At 46.2% G+C, this 14,692-nt stretch overlaps 1 protein-coding gene across 2 annotated transcripts in view; it reads right to left on the bottom strand.

The window, feature by feature from the left end:
• sh2b3 (SH2B adaptor protein 3) overlaps positions 1 to 14,692 on the bottom strand; it is a 52,136-nt gene that overhangs the window by 9,473 nt on the left and 27,971 nt on the right. The window lies entirely within an intron of this gene.

The raw sequence follows: 14,692 nt of genomic DNA, 5'->3' as shown, positions 1-14,692 counted from the left end.
AGAAGAAAAAAAGATACTGATTCATTTACTGTCAATCGGCGAATTCTCAACATCCTTTAGCAAATGTCTATATGTGCGTTTGTGTGTGTTTGTGTGTGTGATTGTGAGTCCGTTGTGCTGCTGAGGCTGAGGCCACCCTTAGTGAACGAAAATGCAGTGGATTGTGGGAGAGGGGAGCATGATGGCAGCAGCTCCCGTGGCAGAGCTCCGAGGTGGGGCCCACCAGGACAAACTTAAAAATGTTAAATGAGATGTGAGGGGCTTCCTGCTGGCTGTTTGACCCGTGGCACTGAGCAAGAACTCCTGATACTGTGACTTTGAGTCAGGCGTTTGACCTTTTCTCTGCATACTGTAAACACACCACACACACATACACACACAGAATTCTAATGATAATTCATACGGAGATACTCTCTACAGGTGTACGGTCATTTTTTTCAAGTCCTGCTGGGCGCGCAGGTAAAGCTGCCGCCCAGCTGAACAGAAGAAGGACGGCGTGTGGACATCCGGGGGTGCACATTTACGAACATATACATTCAAACTAATCATACGTCACTTACGATTTAGCGATGCAGAGGCTCCAAGCCCGCCAGATACAAATGAGTTACACACACACACACACACACACACACACACACACACACACACACACACACACACACACACACACACACACACACACACACACACACACACACACACACACACACACACACACACACACACACACACACACACACTGTATTAAATAATGAAATGGATAGTTGAATTCCCAATGGTATCCACCTCAACCCAACTCGAGAGAATTTTGATACATGTTGACATATGTCAGAAATTAAAAGGATCTCAGAGAAGATATTTAAAAAAAAAAACAGAATGGGGTTGGTGATATTTGATAGGTTTCAATACTTACTTAAGAAGAAGGCTGCGAATGATGACTATAATTAATTGAGTCCTTTGGGAGATTGTGAAAAATCATAATTTCAGAGTTCAAGGTGCCAAGGTGTCTCAAATGCTTTGATTTGTTTAACCAACACTTAAAAAAACAAAAACAAAAAAATAGTTTAAAATGCAGGCAAGGAAAAGTAGCAAAGTCTCACATTTATGACATGGGAACAAGTAAATCGTTAACCAACTTATCAACTAATTGATTTAAAAAAATGATATACAATGTACTTTTAGAGCTGCAATAACTAGCCAGTACATCAGTCCACTTGGTGGCAGAGAAGACAACTTGTGACCACAGCATTTACATCATTGTCCTCAAATTTTGAGTTATGTAAGTCAAGATATGGTCAAATTATTAGCAAACATATACTTATATACACATCCAGCAGTTACATAGGAACATTTTCATTGATTTGGAGTCATGTTTATGTCCAATTATAATGGTCTTTTAGCTCCGTTTTTGGTCTCCACCCACACCAGCAAATGGAATCTGGCACAGACACTGCAACAGATTAATTTTGACTAAGGACTGCATTATATCTAATTTACAGCTCAGCTCACCGGGGAATCTAAGGGCGCTAACGAGCGACAGTTGGATCAGCAACAAACCTTGAAAAAAAAGGAAAAAAGAATAGTGGGTAGCGTGAGAGAACAGAAGCAACAAAAGGAAGCTGACAAGACAGTGAAAGAGGCGGTGCTGGGCAGGGAAGGAGAGGAGAGGGATGAGGAGGAGGAGAAAAAGCAGGCAGGACAGATTCCACCGCTTTGTGCACTGGATGAATTTGAGTTTATGTGACAGTGAATGAGCCCGAGGAATGTCTGTGTTAATCCCACACACATAAAAACAGACAGGAACACACAGACTTCAAAAGAATAGATCAACCCCCCCAATTTTACTCTGCTTGACAGTGTTGTGAATGAAGCCCATAAGTCCAAACGCTCTCCGTTTTTAACCACAGCGTCTAGTATTATCAATGTGACGCACAGATGAAAGGGATATGACTCATTTTAGTTTGATCTGAGTCGGTGAATGAGGAACTGACTCAAAGGGAACTTGTGCCAAATTGCAGTCACAGCTGAATTTTTCGGTCGAGGACGTTCAGAGAAATGTGTTTTTCCGCTTCTTCAGATTCAGGTGAAAACGTTCAGGTTTTTCTCGTGTAGAGAGATACGAGTGAGGAAGATCAAATCAGCACAATCTCACAGGAAAGATGTGCACACTTTACACAAGAAAGACAAACAGAGTGGGGGTGAAAAATCTTGCCATGTTGATTGAGTATTGAACTCACTCATTCACACGGGAAAGGCTGCACAGTATTTTTGAAAGCAAACCGATAAAGTAAAACAAAATCCGACTCAAAGGGGCAAATTCTTAGAAACAGCAGGTGAAAAAACAAGTGCACTCAAGGGCCGACGGAGAAGCTGTTCTGGAGCTTTCCATCACGCGGTCTTCGTCAGCAGATTGTTGTCTAAGTTGTTTTTTGTTGGCCGCTGATTCCCAAAGCAAGAATGAACTTTGAGCTTTAAGTTGTGCATTGTGAGAAATCATTAAAGTGCTAAAAAAAAACATATAATAAATAACTGTTTGGCCACTTGGGGCAGCGTACACAAGTTGGGACCACAACTCTGAACAACCGAATTATCGTTAATTGTGTAAAAAGTTGCAGGGCAACGTTATCCTTCATTCGGAGTGAAGTTTCTGTCCACCTGATGAGTGTGCGTCCAGTTCGCTTTCTTTTTGGCCTCTATAGCAACTCCTGAGGGAAACATCTGGATCTGTAGCCGACAACGGCTCCACCGGTTCACCAGTGTCAGTGTCTGTTTGGTGCTGATGCTATGAGATGTGTGTGTGTACGCGTGTGGTTGTGTGTACTTGTGTGCGTCTCTGAGCATGCGAGCCGAGAATGACTCATTGAGAGGAATGCATTGTGAGACTGTGAATGAGTTTCTGACGGAGCGCATCTTTGAGGAAGCTCGTGTGTCTGTGGAGGGGAAAAGAAGAAGAAGAAGAAGAAGGAAAACCTTCAGCAGATGTCGGACTTGTTGAGCAACAACATCGCAGTCCTGATTTCTGTGAATCAACTGCATCGGGGGAGCAAGTTCAAGCTCACAGCACATTTCCTATTACTTCAAACTGCAGTCTGTAATACTCCCGGGGAAAACAAACACACACACACACACACACACACACACACACACACACACACACACACACACACACACACACACACACACACACACACACACACACACACACACACACACACACACACACACACACACACACACACACACACACACACACACACACACACACACACACACACACACACACACACACACACACACACACACACACACACACACACACACACACGCACAAAACTGGCCGTTAACCTTTTTCTTCCTTTATTCTGTAATTGGCAAACAACTCCTTCAAGAGTGTGTCCTTAACCACCACCACCACCAAGTGATTTAGGAAATCTGTGGGAGCATTCGTGAACTGTGCTCAAGCTACTTTTTTGCAAATGTATTAACAACTAAAAATTTTAATCTCTAATTTCCAAAAGTGTTCCGACCCTCATTCGTTACTTTCTAGGAGCTCCTTTTGGCAGCGGTTACAGCTTCGAATCTTTTTGGGCACGTCTCTGGATGCTTTGCACACTTGCATCACCATTTTATGACATTTTGTGGACCAAAAACGAATATCTATTGATCGAAAACAATAATCGACCGATTCATGGATAATGAAAATAATCCTGAGTGGCAGCCCTACTGCACACAACATGCAAAACATTTCACGTAGTAGTTAACGTGTTCTGTAGATAAAGTGATCTATAACTGATTCTTTAAAAAAAAAAAAAAATAATGCAGAGAGAGAGAGAGAGGAGGATGCTCGTGGAGAGAGAGAGCGAGCCAATGAGACGTCCCTACTCGAGTGCAGGCTGCAGGGAAGAATAAGAACTACTTTCAACCACAAAGGCTAACATCGGACCCATGGTTGTGGTACGAGAGGAATGCTCTGTGTGTGTGTGTGTTGTGTGTGTGTGTGTTGTGTGCTGTGTGTGTGTGTGTTGTGTGTGTGTGTGTGTGTGTGTGTGTGTGTGTGTGTGTGTGTGTGTGTGTGTGTGTGTGTGTGTGTGTGTGTGTGTGTGTGTGTGTGTGTTGTGTGCTGTGTGTGTGTGTGTGTGTGTGGTGTGTGTGTGGTGTGTGTGTGTGTGTGTGTGAAGTGGACCATTGCCGGCAACTGTGAACTTGTTACTGGGTCAGAGCAGTTTTTGGCTTTAAACTTTGAAGTTGCACAAACAACCGTACGAAATACAAAACCTGCAGGGAGAGATGCAGTATATCACCCCCAAACACTGAGCCTCTCCCCACTTCTTCTCAGTAGATATTCGAGAGCCATTGCCCAACAGAGGAGAATGAAAACATCATAAAGTTCAACACTGCCCGGGACAGAGTGGAGAGCTGACTTTTCTGCATTTTGCTGCATTCATCCTTACCACTCACCACCCTCCCTGTCTCTGCCACTGAGAGGCAGCCCCATAGCGTGATGCTGCACCATAGGGGATGATGATGCCCCATAGCGTGATGCTGCACCATAGGGGATGATGATGCCCCATAGCGTGATGCTGCACCATAGGGGATGATGATGCCCCATAGCGTGATGCTGCACCATAGGGGATGATGATGCCCCATAGCGTGATGCTGCACCATAGGGGATGATGATGCCCCATAGCGTGATGCTGCACCATAGGGGATGATGATGCCCCATAGCGTGATGCTGCACCATAGGGGATGATGATGCCCCATAGCGTGATGCTGCACCATAGGGGAAGATGATGCCCCATAGCGTGATGCTGCACCATAGGGGAAGATGATGCCCCATAGCGTGATGCTGCACCATAGGGGAAGATGATGCCCCATAGCGTGATGCTGCACCATAGGGGAAGATGATGCCCCATAGCGTGATGCTGCACCATAGGGATGGTGGCAGCCAACGTGATGAGCAGTGATTTTAGTGTCATCAGACCAGAGGACCTTTTCCCCCAGTGCTCTCAGAGTCCTTCAAATGCCATTTGGCAAACTCCAAGTTGGCAGCCATGTGCCTTTTACTCAGAGTAGCTTCAGTCGAGCCACTCGACCATAACATCCTCACTGGTCGAGGAGTGCTGCTGGGATCGTCGTCCCTCTGCCAGGTTCTCCCATCTCTGCAGAGTGTTAAGCGTTGGCAATGGGTTCTCGATCAACTCCAAGACACATAGCCCTTCATGTCTGATCGTCCACTTTGGCCTGATGGACGAATCCTTTAAGTGTCCCGGTTCTTCCAAACGTCTCTTACGTTTCACAATTTTTGAGACGACTGTGCTCCTGGAGACACTCGAAGCTTTAGAGATCACTTTGCCCTGATCCAAATGACCACAATAAGAGATGCAAAATGACTGAAAAGACAAATTAAGCAACCACAAAACCAAAATGCCCCAAATAAATGTTAAATTATGTGAAACAAGGTTGGGCAAAATCACCAATGGGTGACAGCCATCGCAATGTTGAGCCCCACATGATCTGCCGGCCATCGAGTCTTTTTTTTTACGTACAGGCGAAATGACGTACCACCAACACGTTTGCCACATGCCAGTGCCAAATGACACATGGCAATTCATCGCCCAACTCTAATGTAAAGTGACAAAAAGAAATGCAAAATGACGAAAATTAAAGACGAGAAGCAGAAAAGACAGAAAAAAGATATAAAAAAATGCAAAACAACGAATGAATGATTCAAAATGACTGAAAAGAGTCAGAAAAGCATAAGAGACTCAAGAGACACAAGGTCTTGCTCCTGAATAGCAGCGGCAGTCGTGTGCAGGTGTGTGAGTGACGGGTTCTTTGTAAGGGGTAACTACATGCCCTGATCCTTTACGACAGAGTCGGCATAAAACAATTTTTTTTACAACTATTACCTGGCATCAACCTCTTCCACGCGAGAGACGGAGGAAGCAGACAGATCCAGACATAACCATGGAGAGTGACCATAATGAGTCTGTAAATTAACCCTTGGGGAAGATTTTCATGAATGTATTCGATTACGGCTCCTTTGAACAACAGCTCACTGTGTTGTTTGCCAGCAGAGTCTATCAAGACTTACAATTCTACTGTTCCTCAGTCTGCAACTGTGAAAGCACTGCAGGGTCGATACCAGACCTCCAATGAGGGTCACTGCTACATGAAAGACAATTTATTCATCAATTTAATATCTCTCTTCGAAGGGACAAAAGCCAGTCTATCATGACAAAATGTTTGCCCCGTAAAGCCGTCAAAAGTTTTAATTATTAGAGGAAGTCAGGTTGATAGTGGGTGGGAACATGGGGGGGGGGATTCATGGTGTAACAAAACTACTAATAAGACACACAACAGATCAACAAGTCGGCCCCGCGCGACAACCACATAGCCCAGAGGAGAAGTTATAAACAGAAAACAACCGTGTGGGCGGACGTTGGGAACGCAGAGTCTTAAAGAACACAGTAGGAGGAGACGGAGAAGGAGGAAAAAAAAAAAACTGCACGTCAGCAGCAGAATCACAACAGGACATCAAATACTGGAGGATAATGCAGTTGAATGAAAAGATGCACTTCAATCAGATTAAGTGTTAATAGCAAATAATTGCAAAGTGCAAATCATGCATTTGTGGTAAAGTATAAAACATGTCACCGTGTGTTACAGTGTGTTCTTTTCGTTTTGGTCTTTTGGTCTGTGAACATGGAATTAATTCAGGTTTTATCTACCACACTAACCACATACTGCGTTACTGTGTTGATGACCTAGTTCCACTAATGACCCAGTGTTCACATATTAAGACATTTTCAACAAATATCAATTCATTTATAAACAGCAAACTACGGATCAACTCGCACTGCAATGTAATATGTGCGGAAAACTGCCAAATTAATTACAGTCAACGGTTAAGTTGCAAACTAAAAACAAAAATGTCTCAAAAACTCAAATATTTAAATGATCAATCCGATGGCGGAGATCATTCTTCCTCACGTTCGACTCACGCAAATGAAACGCAACACACCAGTAACATTACACCGTTGACATTTCTGTTTTCACTCCTGAAAAGAACATTTCAGATTGAGTCAACTTTCACTACTGTTTCACACACACACACACACACACACACACACACACACACACACACACACACACACACACACACACACACACACACACACACACACACACACACACACACACACACACACACACACACACACACACACACACACACAGACACACACACACACAAACACACACACACATGCCATGAATATGATGCAGACATCCAACAGTGAGAACAGCGTGTCTACATGTCCTGCTAGTTATTACATAGAATTTTAAAATCATTCTCTGACTTGGCATATTAGATTTTTAAAAAAAGTGCCTATGGGATTACATTCATAACTACCAGTGCATGAACCTATGTCCTTTTCATGGCAGCTGGCAACTAAAAATTTGAAGATTCAACATGAATTAATCGACATTATTCCTTTCAAATAAACTGATAAGGAAAAACTTAAAAAGAGACATAAATTATAGGACAACCGGACAGGAACTTGGTCGATGCTGCCTAATGACTGCTGCACACAGGTTTACACACTACAGGAGGAGGCATGAACAGTTGATGAAAGTAGCTCACAAACAAACAAACAAACAGGCGACACAGCGACAGATGCAACCACACAACCTCTCGCCCACACAGTCACAAACACGTCGACGGTCTGGAGCGCACACACACACACACACCCACACACACACACACACACACACACACGGGTGACACACAGGAAGTTTGAAGTCCAAAACTATCTTCCCAGGGTCCTTTTCTCAAGGCCGTCGCCACGGCAACTGACTTGACACTCAACATTCCTCCGTTCCTCCAAGGGTCACCGCCGCCAACGCTGTCCGGTGTGCGTGCGTGTGTGCGTGTGTGCGTGCGTGCGTGCGCTGCTGTGCTGACCGTAAGTTTCTGCAGGGTAACCGAACAGCTCTCTTTAGAGATTCACTCAAGCACACACACACTCGTTGGACACTTGGGTAGTACTACTTCAGGTGCGATTGGGTTTGTACTGCACTAAATATTCATAGAACTGTTGCATTTTTATATTTTTTTTTCACAAATTCGGCATAAAACAAGTTGTGGGAAACAACGTTACATTATCTACCCCTGTTAGGTGAATGTTTGCTAAAAAACCACAGTGGCTGGCTGGTCCAGAAACGTATTCAAAAATTCAAATATATATATGCTTGTGACCCATTTGTAAAGACTCACGTCTTCAGTGGGGACAAAGGAGCCTGAGTGTCGAGTGACACAGACGGGCCAGGGAAGACGGAGAGCACGAGTTGGACGGACCGACACTAACGCACTGCTGGTGTTTGGTCTTTACATGATATTTATTGACAATGACAAAACTGCACAATCTGGCCAAATTGAGCGTGTACACACCAAGCTCATGTTACGGGGGTGACTGTTTTTTATGACCTGCCTGCAGCTCAGAGCTCTGCTACGATCAGGCTGGTGTGTGTAAAGAAGAAATTGGTTTCTTTCTTTCCTGTTTATACAATGGCTTCAGCTGCAGGCAGCCAACGCTACGGTGATCTGTGGCAGCTGCCATTGTTTTCACCCGTCCACTCGAGGGCCAGACTCCGCCACCTGTCGCTTGTCGCACACAGATGAACACTCCGGAGGTCTTCAGAAATAGATCGTCTGATCCCAGCTCACTACTGGTTTCCTCCATGACATGGGGGCAACGATTAATACATTCTAAAAAGCAGAGTTAATGTCCAAAATCGGGACTGCAAACATGCAGCGTTAAGGTTCTCATCTCATCTCATCTTCAACCGCTTATCCGTGGTCGGGTCGCGGGGGCAGCAGCTTCAGTAGGGGGCCCCAAACTTCCCTTTCCCGGGCCACATTAACCAGGTCTGACTGGGGGATCCCGAGGCGTTCCCAGGCCAGTGTGGAGATATAATCTCTCCACCTAGTCCTGGGTCTACCCCGAGGTCTCTTCCCAGCTGGACGTGCCTGGAACACCTCCCAGGGGAGGCGCCCAGGGGGCATCCTTACCAGATGCCCGAACCACCTTAACTGGCTCCTTTCTACGCAAAGGAGCAGCGGCTCTACTCCGAGCTCCTCACGGATGACTGAGCTTCTCACCCTATCTCTAAGGGAGACCCCAGCCACCTTTCTAAGGAAACCCATTTCGGCCGCTTGTACTCGCGATCTCGTTTTTTCGGTCACGACCCATCCTTCATGACCATAGGTGAGGGTAGGAACAAAGATTGACCGGTAGATCGAGAGCTTTGCCTTCCGGCTCAGCTCCCTTTTTGTCACAACGGTGCGGCAAAGCGAGTGCAATACCGCCCCCGCTGCTCCAATTCTACGGCCAATCTCACGCTCCATTGTCCCCTCACTCGCAAACAAGACCCCGAGGTACTTAAACTCCTTTACTTGAGGTAAGGGCTCATTCCCTACCCAGAGTAGACAATCCACCGGTTTCCTGCTGAGAACCATGGCCTCAGATTTTGAGGTGCTGATTCTCATCCCAACCGCTCCACACTCGGCTGCGAACTGATCCAGTGAGTGCTGAAGATCACAGACCGATGGTGCCATCAGGACCACATCATCTGCAAAAAGCAGTGATGAGATCCCCAGGCCACCGAGCTGCAACCCCACCCCACCACGACTACGCCTCGATATCCTGTCCATGAATATCACAAACAGGATTGGTGACAAAGCGCACCCCTGGCGGAGACCAACCCCCACCGGGAACGAATCCGACTTACTGCCGAGAACCCGGACACAGCTATTGCTTTGAGTATACAGGGATTGGATGGCCCCAAGAAGTGACCCCCTCACCCCATACTCCCTCAGCACCTCCCACAGTATCTCCCGGGGGACCCGGTCATACGCCTTCTCCAAATCCACAAAGCACATGTAGACTGGATGGGCATACTCCCAGGCCCCCTCCAGGATCCTTGCAAGGGTAAAGAGCTGGTCCGTTGTTCCACGTCCAGGACGGAATCCACATTGTTCCTCTTCAATCTGAGGTTCGACTATTGGCCGAACCCTCCTTTCCAGCACCTTGGAGTAGACTTTACCCGGGAGGCTGAGAAGTGTGATACCCCTGTAATTGGCACACACTCTCTGGTCCCCCTTTTTGAACAGGGGAACCACCACCCCGGTCTGCCACTCGTTTGGCACTGTACCCGACGTCCACGCAATGTTGCAGAGACGTGTCAACCAAGACAGCCCCTCCACACCCAAAGCTTTCAACATTTCTGGGCGGATCTCATCAACCCCTGGGGCTTTGCCACTGTGAAGTTGTTTGACTACCACAGTGACCTCCGCCAGGGAAATTGACGATGATCCTCCATCAGCCTCCAGCTCTGCCTCTACCATAGAGGGCGTGTTAGTCGGATTCAGGAGTTCCTCAAAATGCTCCTTCCACCGCCCGATTACCTCCTCAGTTGAGGTCAACAGTGTCCCATCCTTACTGTACACAGCTTGGATGGTTCCCCGTTTCCCCCTCCTGAGATGTCGAATGGTTTTCCAGAAGCATCTTGGTGCCGACCTAAAGTCCTTCTCCATGACTTCTCCGAACTTCTCCCACATCCGCTGTTTTGCCTCTGACACGGCAGAGGCTGCAGCCCTTCGGGCCCGTCGGTACCTTGCAACTGCTTCCGGAGTCCTCTGGGATAACATATCCCTAAAGGACTCTTTCTTCAGTTGGACAGCTTCCCTGACCACCGGTGTCCACCACGGAGTTCGAGGGTTACCGCCCCTTGAGGCACCTAAGACCTTGAGACCACAGCTCACCGCCGCAGCTTCAGCAATGGAAGCTTTGAACATTTCCCACTCGGGTTCAATGCCCCCAACCTCCACAGGAATGCCAGAAAAGCTCCGCCGGAGGTGTGAGTTGAAAATCTCCTGGATGGGGGCCTCCTCCAGACGTTCCCAGTTCACCCGCACTACACGTTTGGGCTTACCAGGTCTATCCAGAGTCTTCCCCCACCCCCGGATCCAACTCACCACCAGATGATGATCAGTTGACAGCTCCGCCCCTCTCTTCACCCGAGTGTCCAAAACATGCGGCCTCAGATCAGATGAAACGATCACAAAATCGATCATCGACCTTTGGCCTAGGGTGCTCTGGTACCATGTACACTTATGAGCATCCTTATGTTCGAACATGGTGTTCATTATAGACAAGCCATGGCTAGCACAGAAGTCTAATAACAAACAACCACTTGGGTTCCGATCAGGGAGGCCGTTCTTCCCAATCACGCCTCTCCAGGTGTCTCCATCATTGCCCACGTGGGCGTTGAAGTCTCCCAGCAGAACAACGGAGTCCCCTACTGGGGTCCTTTGCAGGACTCCATTCAGGGTCTCCAAAAAGGCCGAATACTCTGAACTCCTGTTTGGTGCATATGCACAAACAACAGTCAGAGTTTTCCCCCCTACCACCCGAAGGCGTAGGGAGGCGACCCTTTTGTCCACCGGGGTAAACTCCAACACAGCGGCGCTCAGCCGGGGGTTTGTGAGTATCCCCACACCCGCCCGTCGCCTCTCCCCCTGGGCAACTCCAGAGAAAAAAAGAGTCCAACCCCTATCCAGGAGTACAGTTCCAGAACCCAAACTGTGCGTAGAGGTAAGCCCCACGAGATCCAACTGGTAGCGCTCCACCTCCCGCACAAGCTCCGGCTCCTTCCCCCACAGAGATGTGACGTTCCACGTCCCCAGAGCCAGCTTCTGCAGCCCAGGTCCGGTTCGTCGAGGTCCCCGACCTCCACTGCCACCCGTGTGGCAGCGCACCCGACACCAGCGGTTCTTCCTATGAGTGGTGGGCCCACAGGATGGAGAGGAGGTAGGTGCCACGTAGCTTTTTCGGGCTGTGCCCGGCCGGGCTCCGTGGCAAACCCGGCCACTAGGCGCTCGCCGACGAGCCCGCCGCCTGGGCCTAGCTCCAGACGGGGGCCCCGGGCTTCCTCCGGGCTGGGTCCCTTTTCCTCTTCCAAAATCGGGACTGCAAACATGCAGCGTTAAGGTTGCTGCACTGAATCTGAATCGAATCCCCAGTCACAAAAAAAAAATGCCTAATTTAGGTTTGGAAAAATGTTCCACATACACTTTACAACTCAAAGGTTTCCAAATATTCATTGCTGCATTTGCTTCTTTACATATCAGACACTGCCACAATTGGTGCGAAGACTAAAACAAGCAAAACAAGAACATTAAAAAGAATTCTTATTAATGCGTTACAATGTGAATCTTGTTGTTTGTCTCTTAAAAAGTTGGGTTAGATCAGTGGTTTATTCTTTTTATTTCAAAAGTAGAATTTGACTCAGAAGGAAGATCCAAAACATGATGATGTCCAAAAAAATATCAAATCCATTTTACAGGTACAATCCTCTGGCCTCCATTTTCAAATTATTGTTGGCTCATGATTATGTCCACGGAGAGCAGCTGTGAACTTCTATCAACTCTTTTACATTTACAGCCAGTTAACCTGACAGTAAATTCACTTCCTTCTAGTAAGGTTTACTTTATTCATTTGAGCGGTCATGAAGAGACCGGCTCTGTCAAAGTCCAAGAAAATAATATTTTGAAATCATGCCTCCACTGAGAAACACCGACAGCCACCTGTGCACACACTGATCTCTGGTACAGAGGAGATCACTAGAGCTGATCACATTCACAATCAGCTCTATCTGTGGCATCATGGAGGATGTGGAGAGCACACACACACACACGCACGCACACACACACACAGGTTGTAGTTGTGGGGTTACCAACACATGAGTGTGTTCTTGGAAACGTGTCAGATGCCGTCAGAGACGCAGCCTTGGGTAATGAATAAATGTGTCAGTTCATTGCGCCGGCGTCCTGGCAAACTTCTTAGAAATACTGATATACTGTATGAAGAAGTTAACACTCCCACTCAACATTCACAGAACTGAGCGCAGTTCCTTGTAGATGAATTAGCTGCGGTTTTACACTCAAGAAAAGACCAATTAGCGCCTGACAGAGAGGAACGCTGTCACAGATTAAAAACTTAAACATTCAGCCTATGATGGTAGTAATAACCACGATGTGACAGTTAACTCAAAATTACGAAGAATTCAAATCTATTTCTTTATATATATTTGTAAAAGTTAAACAAAACAACTAGGTTAGGACAGAACTAGTTCAGAGTAACACAAAACAGTTGCGCTGTTACACTGCTCAGTTATTTAAACAAATTTCTTCCAATGACTTAAGGATGCTATTCAGACACTGTATTGCATGTGTAGTTGCATAATTATGCATAATATTATGCATCACATCTTAAAAGAATCAGCCATGCAACTCACAAAAACACATTATCCCACCTGATTCTCTTGACATTTCCTCTCCTGCAGAACTAGAGTTAAAGATATTCACCTCCGAAACTTATTCTGTCATCGATCAAATACAGCAGAGGGTGAGGTGTTCCTTTTGTTTTGCGTTCAGCATTATGAAAGTGTTATTATGGATCTATTTTCCTCATTCTTTATGCACCACGCACAACGATGCATTCACCTCCATCGTGTTGGAGTGGTAGCACCAAGTCAAAACGGATTTGAGAGGCTTAATCAAACCATGGCAGTGTCCCTGAATGAGAACACTTTCAGGGGAATCCTGGGATGTTGACCGTGTGGTCACAACGACCCTGATACGACGAGGGGCTTCCTCTCTCCCATCTCATTTCCCATTACCTCGCAAATATATTACAAACATGCCACAAAATGATTTTCCAAACTCTCTTAGATGAGAAGAGTGCATTTCTGTGGAGACCTGACTGCTTATATATGACAACATGTTACCAAGTGATTAGAAAGACCTCAAGTCTGCCCCAACAAAGCTGATCAAGGTGCAAGGTGCAAGTGATCACAGAAAACGACAGAGGAAGCTGATCGGTTAATACTGAGAAACAGAAAATAGATCATGTGATTGCGTGTAGCGGTGAGCAGAGCATGGATGTGTTCATACGTACACGTGTGTGTGTAGCCTGTGAGTGCAGCCGAGTTTCCAAGTATCTTAAATGATTCATTTTCTTTATTTTCTGCTAAAACTAGAAAAAAATTCACACCTGCGTGAAGAGTTTTTGTCTTTGTTACCTGTGCATTTTGTTGTGTAGTCTTCACAGCGTGCATTTAAAAAGTGCTTTGGTAGCATGGACATGAACAACATTGCGCACGCGTGTGTGTGTGTGTGTGTGTGTGTGTGTGTGTTTGTGTGTGTGTGTGTGTGTGTGTGTGTGTGTGTGTGTGCACTGTATGTGAAGGATCTCACACACACATGTGCTACTCATCTCCATGTGTCAGACCTGGCATGTGTCGGTTATGGGTGTGTGTGTATGTGCAATGTTCAGTTAAGGGTGATTTATTTAGGACATTTTCACCCTCAAATAAACTAATGTGAAAATAACGATTGCACAGGGCGAGACCCAAACCTTTCACCCAAGGAACACATGCTCCAGAGTTGAAAGATTTAGGAAAGCATAAATAAACTTTAAGGGGGTGCAATAAAAAAATCATATAAATTAATATGGGATATGAGGAGACATTTACAAGTAAAATTATATAACGCAATAAAGTAGTACTTTGTTCCAAAAGCCAAAAAAAAGAGTCTGCTCAGTCAGTTTTTGTAAGCAGGTCGTGAGGC

The sequence above is a fragment of the Scophthalmus maximus genome, chromosome 19 (assembly GCF_022379125.1).
Source record: "Scophthalmus maximus strain ysfricsl-2021 chromosome 19, ASM2237912v1, whole genome shotgun sequence".
Taxonomy (NCBI): Eukaryota; Metazoa; Chordata; class Actinopteri; order Pleuronectiformes; family Scophthalmidae; genus Scophthalmus; species Scophthalmus maximus.
This window is presented reverse-complemented; position numbering and strand designations above follow the sequence as displayed.